Source organism: Ursus americanus, chromosome 22 (genome assembly GCF_024610735.1).
Source record: "Ursus americanus isolate L20-20 chromosome 22, mUrsAme1.1.p, whole genome shotgun sequence".
Classification (NCBI taxonomy): Eukaryota; Metazoa; Chordata; class Mammalia; order Carnivora; family Ursidae; genus Ursus; species Ursus americanus.
Window position 1 is genome coordinate 44,166,565 of NC_142148.1, and position 17,869 is coordinate 44,184,433.

The 17,869-nt window shown below is 43.9% G+C and overlaps 1 pseudogene across 1 annotated transcript in view; it reads left to right on the top strand.

Moving 5' to 3' along the window:
- Positions 1-13,202, top strand: part of LOC123778722 (ral GTPase-activating protein subunit alpha-2-like) — a 104,202-nt pseudogene extending 91,000 nt beyond the window's left edge. The window contains exons 11-17 of the transcript XR_015720970.1: positions 2,689-2,856; positions 4,120-4,256; positions 7,296-7,444; positions 9,085-9,322; positions 11,709-11,873; positions 12,513-12,727; positions 13,100-13,202. The product of XR_015720970.1 is annotated as a ral GTPase-activating protein subunit alpha-2-like (transcript). The remainder of the gene's footprint in view (positions 1-2,688; positions 2,857-4,119; positions 4,257-7,295; positions 7,445-9,084; positions 9,323-11,708; positions 11,874-12,512; positions 12,728-13,099) is intronic.
- The last annotated feature ends 4,667 nt before the right edge of the window (positions 13,203-17,869 follow it).

Below are 17,869 nucleotides of genomic sequence, written 5' to 3' on the forward strand. Positions count from 1 at the left end.
TTCTGCCTAAAGAATAACTTTCAGTATTTCCCTTAGGTCAGATCTCCTGGTAAAATTTTTTCTCATTTCTGTATCTGAAAATTTCTGTATTTTGCTTTTGTTTTTGAAGTGCAATTTTTCTGGATATTGAATTCTATGTGGGCAGCCGTTCTCTCTTTGCGCATTGAATATTTGTCACATTGTCTTTGAGAAGTCATGTGAGGTCATGTGGTTGCTCCTTTGGAGGAAATGTCTTTTTTTTCCTCTGGAAGCTTGTAAGATTTTCTGATTGTTCTTGGTTTTCAGCAGTTTTACTGTAAGGTACTCTGTATTTCCCTGCTTGTGTTTGTGATTCTTGAGTCTGTGGATTGACATCTTTTACCAATTTTGGCAAAATTCTCAGGCATTCTCTCCTCAAATATCATTTCTGCCCTTTTTGCTAATCTTCTTTCCTTGTGCCTCTGCAGCCACGTATAGGAGCAGCTTTTCATTGTGTTCTTTCTCTTGCCTTCCTTTCTGAGTTAGCCGTCCTTTCGTCTCACCGTGCTTCACTCTGGGTGTTTCCTTTGGTTTTTTTCATCCTGTTTTCAGCCATGTCCATTCTGTTGTCAATCCATACCCACTGAGTTTTTAATTTTGGTTATTTTGTTTTTCAATTCCATTTACATTTCTTTTTGAAACTTTCTTTATTCTGATCTCCTGTGTCTTTAAAGTATTGTCTGGTTTTTATTGTGGTGTTGTTAATGTTGACTTCTTTTCTCATATTTCTGATTTTTAATGAATATGCTACATATCATATTAACCAGACAGTTTGTACAAATCATTTGGGTTTTACTGTGATCTTATTTTCCTACAGAGAAAATTTCTATTTGCTTCTTAGGAGGAGGATAACATGATATACCTTTGATTTTGGATTTGGATTACCTCATTGTCTACATTTGTCCAAACTCATCACATGGTCCACTTAATATTTGTGCATTTCATGATATATAAATTTTATGTAAAGTACCATAAAGAAATTTTGAACTCTAAGGAAGTGATATGCATGTTGAAATGATTAGGGGTGAAATGTACTGATGTTTGCAGATTCCTTTGAAATGCATCAAAAATAAAATGGATTGAAAGAAGGATAAATAGGGGTGGATTGATAGGTATGTGGTAAGCAAATCTAGCAAATGCTAATGGTAGAATCTAGGCGGCAGTATGTGGGTATTCACTTTAAAGTATTTCTACTTTATTGTATGGGTGAAAATATTTGTAATACAATTTGGAGCGACATTAGAGTGGGACACCATTGTACTTTATCATACTCTTCTTTGTCTTTGTTGATCTTTCTTGAGATGCAAGTCAGAATATTTGTTACATAGATATGTTACCTTCTTGTTATGACACAGACTCCTCTATTCTGGAATTTGATGTGACATCGATGGAAATATATATATTGCATGAATCCGTGTTACGCTGAAGTCTGTCTGTAATTGGATCCTGTAGTGTGAACATTAAGGACAGTATTAAATCTCTGAATCTTGAGATTTCAAGACCTAGAATCATCGCTAACTTACTTTGTAACCTTGGGAAATTATCTCTTGTGTTCTGAGCCTCAGCTTAATTTTTCATCTATGGAATGAAAACACTTCCTGTAGTATTGAGTTCCTCTCCTTTGTGTTTACCCCTCAGAAATATTCCTTAGAGCTAATACTCAAAAGGCAAATACATTTCTCCTTTACCTTTTTGTTTATATGTTTGGAATCTTACATTAAATCAGAAGTCTTACATGCATATGTGTAAAGAGAGTCTGTAATGTTCAGAAGTTCATGGGGTGCTGTGTGGCTCAGTTAGCTAAAGTCTGACTCTTGGTTTTGGCTCAGGCAGTGATCTCAGCATCATGGTATTGAGCCCTGTGTCAGGCTCTGTGCTCAGTGCTGGAGTCTGCTTGCTCTCTCCTGCATCCTCTGCCCTTCCCCTGCTGGGCACATGCTCTCTCTCTCTCTCAAATAAATGTGAAAAATCAGAAAAAAGAAAGTCCACATAAATGTGCACAATGCTACAGCTGGCCAGAGGCTCTCTCTAATGTGTTTTCTGAGAGCCACATTCACCAGCATACCAGTGAGTACAGAACACCTGAGTACAGTCTTTACTCATTGGTATGCTGGTGAATGTTGGCTCCCAGAAAGGGATGGTAAGGTGGAAGTGAGGGGCGAAAAAAGAAGGAAGGAAGAGAAAGACAAAGGGGAAGAAAAAAAAAAAGGCTCCAATTATTAGCATTTGCCAACTTCTGTGGTGTAAATAATCCCTCCGTCACCAGCAGGACATCCCTGCACATGGAGTTAGGCAGAGGTGTGACAGTTGGCTACAGCTGGCTGCAGTAGTATGTCTGTTGTCTTATACTCAATTTCGAATTCATTGGGTTGTATAACTGTTATTGTTTATATAGCCAATTAAAGTATCTGTGTAGGTGTGCATGTTGGCTATTTTTGTGAAAAAAATATTCAGAATACAGAAGTTTTTTTTAAATTGCGTGACATTTTCTGGCCCAATTGAAAATGCCTTTTTTCTTCAGCAAGTTTGGTGTGCACAAAAATATCTGGCTCCGTATGTTTCAGAGGAAAGTCTGAACTTGGTGGTGGTGATTAGAAATGTCTGTTATGTGTCTGTTACAGTGATCTGAGCAGGTGTGGAGTTAAAGGGAGTCTTCTCTTTTTATTTTAGGTGTTTTTGTTGCCTTCCTGTGACATCGCTGTAACAAGGAAGGTAGTTCCAGTGTACAGAAAGTGGATCCTCCAGGACAAACCTGTGTTCATGGAAGAACCAGATAAAAAAGAAGCTGCCCTAGAAGATGCTGAAAAATTAGGATTCTCAGAGACTGACAGCAAAGAGGTAATACGTTGTCACTTGTTTCAGGTGGGAGTACACGTATTTTAGCAAAGTCTACCCAGTCGGGCAAGGGTGCCAGTCTGTGGGGTACAGGCCGGCGGGGCTCTTTTATCATAGTTGCTGCTCTCCAGTTGCTGAGTTCCGTGAGGACCTGTTTCAGTGAGGCTGCTTCTGGGCTGTCTTCAGGATCATTGGTCACCTCCTTACCCTCAGGCTAGGTCCGGCTGTGCATGGCAGCTTTGTTGTTTACTGTGGTGGCAGAGTTGTTTTATGAACCATCGTATGTTCACATGTCTGCATATGAGACTAAAAATGTCACTGCCGTGTTGGTATTGACATGTTTAAACAAATAGCATTTGAGAAACTAAATTTAGAATGTTTTGGCAGTCTTGTCTTGTGCAGTGGCCTGTCCAGAGCAGCTGAAAGGACTAACCCAATAAGGAGTGCTATCTCTTCTCTTAAGAAGCCTCACTTCAGGGCTGGGTGCTGTCCTCAGAGTGAGTGCTGTTGGAATGGAACTTTTCGTCCTGGTTAGGTAAAGCTAGAGGCTGGATAAATCTAAAACGACACAGTGGGATCTCTTCCTGAAACAAAATATCTGTCATATTTATATTTCTGGCATGCTGTTTTGAAATCTAGTCTGAGAAATTATTTTTTTTAAAGATTTTTATTTATTTATGTGACAGAGAGACAGCCAGTGAGAGAGGGAACATAGCAGGGGAGTGGGAGAGGAAGAAGCAGGCTCCCAGCAAAGGAGCCCGATGTGGGACTCGATCCCGGAACACCGGGATCACGCCCTGAGCCGAAGGCAGACGCTTAAGGACTGCGCTACCCAGGTGCCCCTGAGAAATTATTTCTAAAAGTGGGTGTTGCAGCAATTAACAACAAACATTTAAAACTATTTGTAATCAAAGGCATATCACTTTTAAATATCTGTATTAATTCCATAATTTTTGATTTTTTAATATTGGTGACATCATTTTAATAACTGGTCATGAGGTCAAAATGAATAGATAAGCAAATGGAATTTATCACACATTTTAAAGGTCTGTTTTAGAGACTCATTCAGTCACTGGACCTTTGTTTATTTCTTCAGCACGTACTAAACACTGGGCACTGTTTGAGGTGCTGGAGGTGGTGAACAAAATGGAAAAAAGACTCGCCCTTCTAACACCTATATTCTCATGAATTTTGGTGAGTGTAAGGAATTAAATATGTGAACATGTACTTCTTCCCCCTCCGTTAACTGGTTTTTATCTTCTAAAGACCTCATCTGACGGTTCTCGTCATAAGCAATCTTCCAGTTGGGGACGAACATACTCCTTCACGAGTGCAGTGAGCAGAGGAAGTGTGACGGAAGAAGAAAATAAGAACGTGGAGCCAGGACTCAGGCTATGCTGCAGGTACGTGGCTGGCGGGAAACATAAAGACCTCCGGTTGGAGTCCATTTGAACATTTTGTTTATTGTGATAGCATCATTAAAGTATGGTGATATTTGTATCTACCTGTCAGTAAACAGCTCTTAAGTTCTCATTCTGAGATTTCTTCCTGACTGCTCATCTTCAGTTTGTAAAGATTCTTTTCTAGTCGAAGGAGACCTATGAGCTGGTTGCAGGTTTTTGAGAGGGATTATTATGCAGTGAATGTGAAATGACCGAGATCTGAATCTTAAAAAGTATCTCCTGAACACATATGGGGAGTTAGTCCGTCATCTGGACTCTAATTTGCAAGACAAGCATGGTGATTATATAATCCCATAAAGAATATTCTTCTTAAAAATTGCCTGTTTGATGATAAATGCTCTACTTTTTAAATCTTTATCTGTATGAATATATAAAATAGAACCAGTGCCATTTGGGAACATTGGAAAGAACAACTTTGGCTGATCACTTAATCTTCCCAGACCTCAGGATTTTACCTCAAAAATGGGGATTGGGAGATTGATTACCTCTTGGCTCCCATCTAGGTGGAAGGTTGTTAGGACTCTAAGTGAAAACACAGAATGTCTCTTTTTCCCCTGCTCCCTGGCGCCCACCCTCTACCCCATATCCACCTGAGGTAGCATAGGCATAGCTTGCCTGTTGCCCAGTTTTCAATGACATGCTTTTGTCATCCATCTCTCAGTAGGATTCCTTGTCATGGTATCCTTTTTGCTTTCAGGTTCATTAGCAGTTTAATACTCTGTAACTATTGAATCTTCTCATTTTTCAGTGAAAATCAGCAAATAATTTGAAATCAACTTTAAACAAAATGAAGATGATTTTACTTGAGTAGCTTCAAAGAACTCTGGTGCCAGTTGTTAGGAAAATCTGTGCCCTCACCAGAGAAGTGCATGCCGGAGTCCCTAGCCTGTGTGCCTTGGTATTCCTTGTCCTCCAAGTGGATTGCCATATGCCATCCTCAGCCATCCCACTGCCAGTATCTCCCTAGGTTCAGGAGAGTGTTAATTTGTTTTCTGAAAGGATAAGTTACATCGACTTGGCCAAGCCAAGAAAAAATATTTTCCACTTGATTGTAGCACAACAGTGTTCAAAAATGTTTAGTTTGGATTATAATAGCTGTTTTTGTTCTCTTTGTATCCAGTATCTTTGGTCCTTTCCTTGGTTCATTAGGAAAAAGTGGCCAAGTACAGGTTGAATAAGCTAGTATTCTTCTCCAGTTGCTGTTGAGAGGTGCAATTTGGACGTATTAATTTCTTTTTTATTTTTACCTTAACCAGTACTGACTTGATAGTAAGAAATATTCATGGAGTTGGCATTTTGATCTTTTTTAAAAAAGAAAATGAACGGAGTATATAATGTATGAAGACTCCTCACTTTTACTTGGGAATATGCAAAGTTTCAAATTCACAATTCATGGAGTTGGCATTTTGATCTTTTTTAAAAAAGAAAATGAAAGGAGTATATAATATATGAAGACTCCTCACTTTTACTTGGGACTATGCAAAGTTTCAAATTCACATCAAGAAACCAAATACCTTGAGTGAAAGATCTGTCTTGCAGCAGATCGTCTATGCCATACATCTTCCAAAACCATGGCCGCGAGGGGCACCTGGGTGGCTCAGTCGGTTAAGCCTCTGACTCTTGATCTCTCAGCTCAGGTCTTGATCTCAGTCAGGGTAGTAAAAAAATAAAATGGCCACTAAAATTATACTAAAACTGCTATAGTTGGTTAGTCAAAAAGTTCTTTGTTTTCCTTTTTCCCACTTGAAAGCTAGTAAAGTCTTCACAATTGCTGTTATCATCTGTTACCAATTATTACAGTGCTTATTTAGTAATTCTTTCTAGAAAAGTAGGCCCTGACACCTTTTTAATCTTGCACAAGATAATCTTAGAGGCTGTCAATATTTAAATTCACCCACTTGACTTTTGAGCATGTTTATTTTAATTTCTTCAGTCAGTTTGTGCATCTATTTTAAGATGTTGTGTTAATAGGTTTCATTCCCAGGTGAGCCAGAGAATTCTGTTTGTTCCCAGATCCTTTGAATTTGTACTGCTGAACACAAGGGAGACTTAAGAAGGCATAGGATCTAGGTAGATGGTACCCATCCGCCTTCATCACCAGACTGACAACTCAGTCTCCTAAACTGAAGGGTCACTGGTGTCATCTGTGTCAGTAGTAACACAGTGTTAACTTTACTGTAGTGCCCCTAAGCAGTCACTTACGACTACATAACAGGCCACATCTGTGCATCTCACAATTTTCTACTGAAACAACCCTGACAGGAAAGGACAGTGAACTCGTACCCTAAAGGTCTGAGGTAGACTGTAGAGCTGTTGGCTGATCATCTAAGTTTTTTTAAATCTGTTTTTATCTCAAGAATTCACTTAGGTTTCCTATCCTACTGCATAATATAGTTCTCCTATTAAAAGTATATGCACCTGGAAGCTATGTACTGTTGACCATGTGGCCTTGCCTGTTTCCTGGCTCCCTACATCTACTAGAGATCTGCGCCCGTGTTGGGTGGTGCTGGCCATGCTTCCTACCTGCAAAGTTCATGTGCTGGGATATTCCACAGCAATCAGATAGTTTTTCCCAGCCACTGTCTGACCACTGCTCCTCTTCCTCCCCCCATCCCCGACCCCAAAATTTCTCACCCAGAAGCAGTGATCCTATCTTACTGTTTTTCCCTTTTCTTTTGGGGTAATGTAAAAAGAAGTCTTCAGAAACTTTTCTGATTCATAAATTTTCTACAGTTGCACTATTAATATGTATTAATAATTTTTTTCTAGGAACAGTTGTTCAAGTGTGTCAGGTGATTCTAAGAGAAGCATTTTAAGAAAATCTTGAGTGTGTGTTGGTACCACTTGCCTTAGTTGAAATAACTCAAAGGTGATTGTTTAGTAGAGGGAAATTAATATCATTATCTTTAAGAAAAATTTGTTCAGATTTATGTGTTTCGTTCCATTTATATGTTTAATGTAAAATTTGTTGATTTCAAGGTATTTTTGACAAATGCAGCAAACGTCTTTTTGTTGGAACCATGTCCTGAAGTTCCCGTGCTCTTAAAAGAACAAGTTGATGCCTGTAAAGCTGTTTTGATTATTTTTAGGTGCATGATAATGGAGCTTACAATGAATAAAAAGACATGGTAAGTTTATTTCAAATTAATACTGTAAAACAGATGTTTCTGTTTTTCAACATAATAACTAAAACATCAAAGCCTCCACTTACTAATGGCTTTACAAAGTGAACAGTGAGATGATAATCAATCTTCTGTAACAGTTTCTGTGAATTATGAAGAAGGTAAGTATCCAGCACTTTGATAGTTTATTTTTATTATTGGCTTTAAAAATGTTACTGAATGAAAAGTAGTCATAATACTTAATAGTAGATTTTTTTTCATTTTAAATTATCATCAGACTGCTTTGTGGAAAAGCAATGTAACTGGTGTTTTATATCATTCCTCATAAGCCCAGGAGAGGTTGTTAATTGCTCTGAAATGCTGTTAACTGATTTTTATTGCTTCAAATTTGAAGCTTTAAATTCACTTTGGAAAACCAATTATCTTAAATGACAGACTGTCAGAATGACTTAATAATAGTACCGTCAAACATATAGTGGCGTCATGAAAATGTGCTTATGCGAAATGTTTTCTTTTTTTCCTTTGTTTTTGTTTGGTGTCTCTGTGTTTATAATACCCCTGAAAGTACACAGTGCTGTGGGTTTTTCCCATGCCCTCGTCCCATGAGGAGCGCATCACTCCAGCTTAGGAGGTGCTTTCAGACGTTCTCAGCAACAGAGACTTCAGAGCCACTCTGTAACCCTCTTTCTTCATGCCCCTCAGTTCTGGTTGTAAAATGCCTCTCCAGCCTGTCCTTTACGTGTTCCTCCCACCCATCGCTGCCCTGGGGCAGCCTGGCTGGGTCAGCCCTGCTGTCAGTGGGCTTTGGCCTCTGCGCTCAGTGCTCGGGGCCGCTGCAGACAAGCTCTGGTGGCCACTTCCCTCATGGAAGTCCTCAGTGGGGCCCTGTTACCACGCCTGTGTTCTGGATGCTTTTTCTGGATGTCCTTGAGTCAGCACTAAAGGGAAAGCTCTGTGTGAACCTGGTGGAAAGCATAGAAATGAGGCGGGACTGACCTGGCAGGGGCCCCTGGGGCTGTGGAGTCCAGCCTTTTCCTTTCTCCCACGAAGGGATGGTGGGTCCAAAGGAATCCCGTCAGGTAGCAAGTTCACTGGTACAGAAACCACAGGAATCAAAATGATTATTTTAGGATGTAAATTCCAGGGGTGCCTGGGTGGATCAGTCCTTGGACATCTGCCTTCGGCTCAGGGCGTGATCCCGGTGTTCAGGGATCAAGCCCCGCATCAGGCTCCTCTGATGGCAGCCTGCTTCTTCCTCTCCCACTCGCCCTGCTTGTGTTCCCTCTCTCGCTGGCTGTCTCTCTCTCTCTGTCAAATAAATAAATAAAATCTTAAAAAAAAAAAAAGAAGTAGAATAGTTGTTGTACCGAGAGTTTTGTCTTCTCCCCAGTTACAGCCAGGACTAGCTGCAGACACCAGAGGATTTTGAATCAGTAGCTTTGCTCATGATAATAGCTGATTTCTCCGTAGCTCAGATCCTGGTTACAGTTGATCAAATAAATTTTGAGACACTAAAGGAAAATCAAGATCAAGTGCTTTTTATTTTAAAGTTCATTTTATTCCTAGTAATTTAAAATGTTTTGTTAAAAATCATTCTTCTTCCAAATGAGGGTGATTCAGTTCTCTTGTTGGCTCGTTGGTTTTAGACGCCCATGGTGGCGTGGATCCGAGCAAACCTGTGTGTGTACATTTCTCGAGAGCTCTGGGATGACTTCCTTGGTGTGCTGTCCTCCCTCACGGAATGGGAAGAACTCATAAACGAATGGGCCAACATCATGGACTCCTTGACAGCAGTGTTGGCGAGAACTGCTTATGGAGTTGAGATGACAAACCTACCTCTGGACAAATTAAGTGAACAAAAGGAAAAGAAGCAGTGAGGCAAAGGTACTTCTACTCTTACCAGATGTCTGAGACGGAGGCGGAGTGTGTCTATACATATAGGCAATTAATGTATGGAATTTTGGAATAAACCATACAGGCCGTGTCTTTTTAATGGTGGTGTCGGATGGTGTTTCATAGCACTCTGTTCTCATAGTAAGGATGATGAATTTATGAAGGGGCTGTGGAGGAAGAAAGAAGATGAAGGGGAATAGCAGTAGTAGCAAGAATAATAATAATAATGGCTTGTGCTTCTATGTATTCTCTCTCTTCACCCTCTTGGTAACTTCTGAGTTACTATCCGGGTATCACAGACAGAAACTGAAGTACAGAGAGTCCATGGTGATGGACTCACTCAAGGTACCTAGCTGAGAAGTGGGAAAGCCAGAAATCAAAGCTGGGCAAGTCCAGCTCCAGGCACCACACTAGAAAGACGTATTTCAGTGCCTGCTTGGGCAAGGTAGAAAAATTCTGAGTGTTTCAGATGGGAGTCATTTTGGCTTTTGTTGTGTTTCTGGGTAAAAGTTGTTTTGAGACCTCGAGTCAGATCAAGGTGGAAAACATCAGTGGTGGTTTCTACTGGGGACAACAATTTGTCTTCATTACTGTTTTAATGCTGTGACACAGTATTGGGATTAATTCACTTGTACTCCAATTTATTGTGTAAAGATTTTGAGGCAGTTCATAGAAGTACCTATAATACAATAGATAAAATGCGTAAGGACACTGGGGCAAATTTAAAGGGAGTGGAGTTGCCGGAGTGGTTAAGATGCCAGAATGCATGCCAGAGAGCCCCCTATGCTTGCTAGGGAGGAAGAAGGGGAGCAAGCTTAGATTTGACTCTGATCTTCACAGGGTTACAGCAGAGGATCACAGATTACAAAAGGGGAAAATCGACAGCTTAGGTGATACGTAGCTTTTCCTGGTCCTAAAACTTGGGAGGAGTTTCCTCTCCAAAATGCATAAAGTATACATTGCTTGCTTTGGGTAGACTATAGCCTCAACAATAGCCTTATTATAGACTGTATCAGCTTTTCCTGTGTGACAGATCACCCCAAAACATAGTGACTTAAAGGAACAGCCAGTTGTTTAAATCATGTTTTTATGAGTAACAGTTTGGGTTGGACACAGTTGGGCAGTTCTGCTGGATTCACTCCTGTGTTTGCAGTCAGCTAGGCTGTCAAATAATCAGCCAGGCAGCTCTAGGGTTGGCCAGCTGTCAGCTGGGGCAGTGATGGGGGGACGTGGCCATATACCTTTTATTGCCCAGCAGGCCAGCTCAGGCTTTTTTTGTGAGGTTTTAGGTTTCCAGGAGCAGCAACAGGGCAAGCCCAGATTTTCAAATGCATTTCAAATCTCTGCTTGCTCATTTTGGTACCAAAGTAAGTCATGTGATGAAGCCCAGGGTCGTTGTGGGAGAGGACCACAGAGGATGTGGATGTGGGGAGGTGTGAACCAGTTATGGTGATTACTTAACCATATAAACATGTCATTAATGGGACTGATTCTTGTAATAGCTTCGCTGCAGTCTGTGAGTGGCTGTATTTATTTATAGGAAGGTAAACAATCTGAAAAAAACACTGTTTATGGAATGATACAGAATAAATTCAATTATGTAATTAATGCCTATGGCAAATATTTCCGATTTATCTATCATATTGCTTATGAGGAGATAATGCTAAGTGAAATAAGTCAAGCAGAGAAAGACCATTATCATATGGTTTCTCTCATCTATGGAACTTAAGAACTAGGAAGATCGGTAGGAGAAGAAAGGGATAAAGAAAGGGGGGGTAATCAGAAGGGGGAATGAAGCATGAGAGACTATGGACTCTGAGAAACAAACTGTGGGCTACAGAGGGGATGGGGGTGGGGGAATGGGATGGGCTGGTGATGGGTAGTAAGGAGGGCACGTATTGCATGGTGCACTGGGTGTTATGCGCAACTAATGAATCATCTAACTTTGCATCAAAAACCAGGGATGTGCTATATGGTGACTAACATAATAAAAATTTTTTTAAAAATAAATAAAAATAAAAATGAATTTAAGTGTTCATTATAGAAATACTTGCCTTCTAAGCACTGGATTTGTGGAAACAAAATATACTCTCAGGAACCTGGGTGTGAAAACGACCCATAGGCGGCAGCCGCCAGCACATTACCTGTGCAGAAAGCTCTGTCTCATTCTCTTTTCTCCTGTATTTCTCTTGGATCCTTGACCACTCGTTTGAAATACTTGACCAGAGCTCTATGAGAGGAAAGCAGAGAAGTGGTACCTAATTTTGCAACAAGAGAAGCAGTTGGATTTATGAAATTTGCTGAGTAACACAGGCTGTGCAATGAATGATAATGAAGTCAGCCTTTAGATTATTTTTCTTGTCTTATCCTTTATCAGGCTGTGTTCTAGATTCTCTGAAAGGAGCCACTGTGGGGAGATCATTTTCTCTCAGCTGGTGGAGCCACCCGGATGTGGCCGAGCCAATGCGATCGAGGAGCGCCACCGCATCTGGGGCACTGGGAGCTGAGAAAGCAAGAAATATTGTTCACCAGGAAGCAACTGGTAAACATTTATTTAAGTGTTTCTCTGAGGTCTAGTTGCTATCTAAGATGGATTTATAGGCATAAAATGTTTTAAAAGCTTTAAAATTCGACTCAGAACATAAATACATGGCCTTTTATTACGTGGGATGTTTCCGTATCTTTTAATTGTCTCTTCTGTTCTCTTCAAATCTGTTTTTGATACTTATTTCTGAATCGTTCATTGTGAAAAAGAACTTGAGGTGTCACTACTGAGTGAGATATATGTGCAAAAGAGAGAAAATAGATATTTTGTTAGAAGCCTGAAACAAATAGATTCTCAGTAATCGCACAGCTGCATTACTGTTGTTGAGCAGCGTTAATCTTAGTGTGGCACTCTTCCAACACAGAAAAAGAGAATAATGCACATAGTTTGCAGAACTGGAGGGGAATATCGAAGTGCCTTGCTTCTTTTGGGAAATGGAGCTTTCCATGCCTGGAGCTGTTGTCCTTCTAGCCTGTTCCCTCAGTGAAAAACAATGGAATGAAATCCACGGTCTCCAAGCAGGCTCAGTCCAGATTCTCACCTCCCTGAGGTCCAGCTCTGACCTGTAACCCCTACATAGGACATGAGTCTTGCATGGGAAATTGCTAGGTGAACAAAGGTCCCCCTGTTCTCTAGGAGCTGTTCAAGAAGCTGCTGCCCCATCAGTGCCTGGGCTCCATCTGGTCCAAGCGCAATAAGCCTGGCAGTGAGCACCTGGCACCCACAGTCCGGGCCACTGTCGCCAGTTCAACGGTGTGGCCAAGTGTGTCATCACCACCTGCCTTGGCAACCCAAGCATGACAGCCCGGGACAGGGCCATGGTGGTGAAGCACTGGATCAAGGTGGCCAAGGTATGCAATGGGAAGCCCAGCTGAGGTGCTCTCCTGAGCCTCGGGCACTGTTCTTCCCTTTATCAGGTCTCAGGGTTGAAGGCCCTGGTCTTTGCCCTAGGGACTGTGCAGTCCCTAGGCTCTTCCGTCCAGGGGCATGCTGACCTCGACTTGCATGGCCCCATGCTGGGATGCTTGGTTTCCTTCCTTGGAGTGAGGTAAAATCCTTCTCCTCTGCAGCAGTGGGACTCTCTGGGCCTCACGTGTGCCCTTCGGCAGGTCCCTGGACAGAGGCTTCCTCCAGCAGGAGTGCTTTCCCCAAGGGGGACTGAAGCTTGAGAGCCAATCGGGCGCCGGCTCCCCATGTGACAGCCCATTCTGTTCCCTCCCCAGGCCTGTCAAACCCTGAGGAACTACTCCTCCCTGCATGCCATCCTCTCGGCTCTGCAGAGTGTCTCAATTCACTGCCTTGAGAAGACATGGGAGAAAGTTTCCAGGTGAGTGGGTCTCACTCCATGGAGGGACCAGGATGGACGAGGAAGGTCCCAGAGGCCTGTCCTCTTCCCCTTCAGGCAGCTTGGACCTTCTGGGAGGCAGCAAACCCCGAGCACAGGACCTGGGCTGGTGGGTGGGTCTCTCAGCCTCCCTGGTGAAGAGGCCACCATGCCTCCCGCTTTAGAAATCAGTTTTGCCAAATGTCCCACACAGGGCTGAGCTGCTTTAAATCTTTTCATGTGTTTCCTTGACAGCCACTAAGCTCTCTGCCCATTTGAACCCAAAATTGACCCAAACAGCGTTTCTCAATGAATATGGGAAGCGAGGCCCAGGATGAGCCACATGAGAGCTCCCTCCCATGTCCTACAAAGACCTTAGTGCTCAAAGGAACCCAGTAGAAACCCTCAACCAGGCAGGTTGACACTTTGGGGTTCTCAAAGAAAAGGCACTCACACTCAACCCTGCCACATTATTCATCCATTGATCCTGCCTCCCTTGCCTCTGTTCAGGAAGCCATTGAGGATCTTTCAAAAGCTGTGCAGCAAAGACAACACACAGGGCAGGAACCTGCTCATCAAGGTAGCCTGGAAGGTGCAGGTCTGGAAAGAGAGGAGGGGTGGGAGGGAACAGGGTCCTGAGTGGATGAAGTTGGGATGGTCTGAAGCATTCCTTGGGGAGGGGAAGCCTTTGGCATGAATGTGGCGACAGCCTAGGTGATGATGTCATTGGCGGTGAGGGGGCAAGCAGGTGGTGTCCAAGCAGGTGGTGTCCAAGCAGACTCCCTAGCCTAGACACCCTCTCCCTCTGTGTCGACAGCTGCTCCACGTAGTCACCTGGGGTGGGCCAGGAAGCTGGAGCGTTTTCAGGGGAGGGTCCTGTGGGCAACAGAGAACAGGGACATATCCCACCCTCCCCCTCATGACACAGGGTGTCATGCCCTTCCTTGGCACTTTCTTCACCGAGCTGGTGATATTGGATACCGCCATGGAGGACTATCTGGAGGTGGGTGAGCCTGAGGATTGTGGGGGAGGGACCAGAATCCGGAGGTTTGGGATCAGAGCACCCCTGTACTGAGCCTGAGCTCTCAGGACTCGACAAACCTCCCCTCATGACAGCCTCACAACTGCCCCTGTGAGCCTGGGGGCTGTTGCCCATCTCAGGGATGAGCCAGGGGAGGCTGCAGTTAGGATACTGCTCCCGGTGCCCAAGACTGGTGAAACAGCAGAGCTTCCTGAAGGTAAAGCTGCATGAGGTCTGTCTGAGTGGACCTCAGCCTCCCCTGGTGAGGTTGCCCATGGGGGGAGAATGAAGTCAGGACCCTCCACGTCAGCAAGAACCTCAGTCGCCGCAGCAGCCCCTTCCTGCCTGAGGCTTCAGCCTCCCCTACTGTCTTCTGACAGGGTGGTGCTGCAGGGTCCCGACCTGTAGCCAGTCCATCTGCCCCATGTCCTCCTTTCTCTGGACTCCAGAGCCTTGCCTAGATCCCAGGCCCGCTATTTGTGTACGCACGGCCCCCTTACGGGTCCTGGCCGTGGTGCAGCATGCGAAGGGATGGGAATCAAGTACTCCTAAGAACCAGCGGGCTCGTTCTGATGGACTTTGTTTGTCTGCTTTCCAGGGGAATGAGATCAACCACCAGAAAAGAAATAAGGTAAGCATATGTGACCCTTCCCGGAGGGAAGGGTAGGGAGTGGGCCTCAGAGATGTCCCTGGCAAGAACAATGCTTGGCCCCATCCCCTCCACATCACATTTCCTGGGATCCCTTGAGAATAAAGCAGTGCAAGACCCATCCCATTAGGAGGTGGGGACAGACGCATGGCATCCAGGAGAACTTCCCGGAGGAGGGGCTACTGATACTCACCTCTGAGAACAGGTGGAGGCTGGATGAATCTGCATGCAGGAGGGTGGCCATGTGTGCCAGGACCCGACGGGCCCCTGGTCCCGCTGCTCAACCCTCACCAGGCCCTGCAGCTTCCTTCCAAGGCTCCCTATACATCCTTTGCTTCTCTCTCTCTCAGGAATACCAAGTCCTGACGGATATCATGCTGCTCCAGGTGGCTTCCGAGAATTACACCCTAGAGCCCAAGGATCCTTTTCAGGCCTGGTTCCAGGCTATGGAGCCACTCAGCAAGGCTGAGAGGTGAGGCCCATCAGGAGCTTGGTCGGTGAGGGTCGGGTGGACTCTCTGCTGGCCACTCCTGGGATCCTTCTTCCCTGGGCAGCCTCAGGCCTTGTTGCTGGGACGCCAGACTCCAGCTGTGGGCAAACACTGGCAGGGACTCTTGAATGGAAGCTCCTGCGCAACTCATAAGTGTCCCTCTGTCCTTAGCTACACCCTGTCCTGCCATCTGGAGCCCTAGTCCTAGCTGGTCAGCAGCACTCAAGAAGGAGAAGAACTGGCCGCAGTCAACCTCAGGGCTGAGCAAGTGTCTGGTGGCCCTGCAGGGATTCCTCAGCAGCTGCATATGGGTGATCCGAGCGCCCCATTTACTCCACGCCCCTTCCCCCCATCTATTTCCTTATGTAGGGGGCACCATTTAGTTGTTTTAAATAGTTACGTGATAGATTTGCATATTAGGAGATTAAAGCCCTTGTTTTGTTTTAGAGCCCAGGAGTATAATTTCGGTATTTTACTTCCTACAGTAATGGAAAACTAGCACAGACTCTCATATTCGTTCCTGACCTAGGAAATCTTCCAGAGTCATCAGCTACTGTATGTGGGAGGAAGGAGAAGAGCCAGCCCTCCTCCCTAGGCACTGGAGGGCACCCCCAAATCTCCCTTACTCAGAGCACAGGTCCATTTCAGTACAGTGAATTTGGGCAAACAGCAGAGACAGCCCCTCAGAACTCCTGAGATTTAGAGGTTGCAGGGACTTTCCCAGGAATAGCAACAACCACTGAAATGGGAGTCTTTAAGACTTCTACGCCCTAGAACTCCTTCCTGCCCCAGGACTGGGGTTGCCTTTCTCCGCTCTAAGTCCAGGAAGACTGTGTCCTGCTTCTTCCGTTGAGGTGCTTTTTTGTTTTTGTGTTTGGTTTGGTTTTGCTACAGTATTTGGAACTTGTAGTATTCTAGTTCAGTCTCTGGAACTGCATCAGCACGTAGTGGGGAAAAACATGTAAGGAGATCAAAACCTGCATGTGAAGGGGACAAGCCAGAGGAAGATAATTTGCAGATGGACTCACGGCAGGCAGGACTTTTTAGCCTCAGTCTCCCTGTTGGCCATTTACCAAGTTTGGAATCTTTCTGGGATCCTTGTCAATGATCTCTGGATTCCTTTCCCTGCTTGTTTTGTGTGTGGGGAAAAGATGGTAGGGGTACCTTAAAGAACACACCTGAGCCTGGTTCCATGAACATCTATGCTGACCTAGGAGCCAGGATTTCCGGCATTCGTGCATCTCCTTATGCAGTTTTTCTGAAGCAGTAGTTCCCTCCAGGCCCCAGGCTCTGTGTCAGATCCATGGTAGCCACTGTTCCCTGGCTGGCATCTGATGGATCAGGGATGAGCTCTCTCTTGCCAGGATATTGTGCCATATCCTTGACCAGAGAAACCCACACTCTCCTTGCTGTCCGAGGTGACTTTTAGATCCGTGTTTTCTGAAGTCCATCATCTCTATTTTTTTATAATAATATTTTTTATTATGTTAGTCACCATACAGTACATCCCTACTTTTTGATGTAAAGTTCCATGATTCATTACTTGCACATAACACCCAGTGCATCATGCAATATGTGCCCTCCTTAATACCAAACACCAGCCTAACCCAATTCCCCACCCTCCTCCTATCTAAAGCCCTCAGTTTGTTTCCCAGAGTCCATAGTCTCTCATGGTTCATTCCCCCTTCTGTTTACCCCCACTTCAGTCTTCCCTTCCTTCTCCTACCGATCTTCCTACTTCTTATGTTCCATAAACGAGTGAAACCATATGATAATTTTCCTTCTCTGTTTGACTTATTTCGCTTAGCATTATCTCCTCCAGTCCCGTCCATGTTGCAGCAAATGCTGAGAAATCATGCTTTTTGATGGCTGAGTAATATTCCATTGTCACTAATATTCAGCAGTTTACACACTCAGTCTCAGTTTGCACACTTACACTGACTTGTCCAAAATTGGGTACTCAGCCTGAGCCCCCAGACCTACTGGGTCCCCTGCACATTGAAAGTTAGCAGATGAGAAGCATCTAGCATGCAACTGGTTGCCAAAACAAAGCAGGGGTAGGAATACTTCTATCAGACAAAACAGAATGTAAAAAAAAAAAAAAAAGAAAGAGTAGTGAGTCACAAAGAAGGACACTGTGTCCCAATCATGGAGACAATGCAACAAGAAGATAGAACAATTTTAAATATTTAGACACCCATCATAGGAGGACCCAAATACATAAAACAGCTAATAGCAAACATCAGGCAACTAACTGAATGTAATACAATACCGTAGGGGATCTAACACCCGACTTCTATTAATGAAGACATGATCCAAACTGAAAATCAACAAGGAAACCGTGGCTTTGGGTGATGCCCTGGTTTTAACAGAAGCATGCAGAACATTCCATCCTCCAACAGCACAATACTCATTCCTTTCGATTGCACATGGAACGTCCTCCAGAACAGATCACATATTAGGCTACCGAACAAGTCTCCACTAATTCAAAAAGATGGAAGTCATAGCA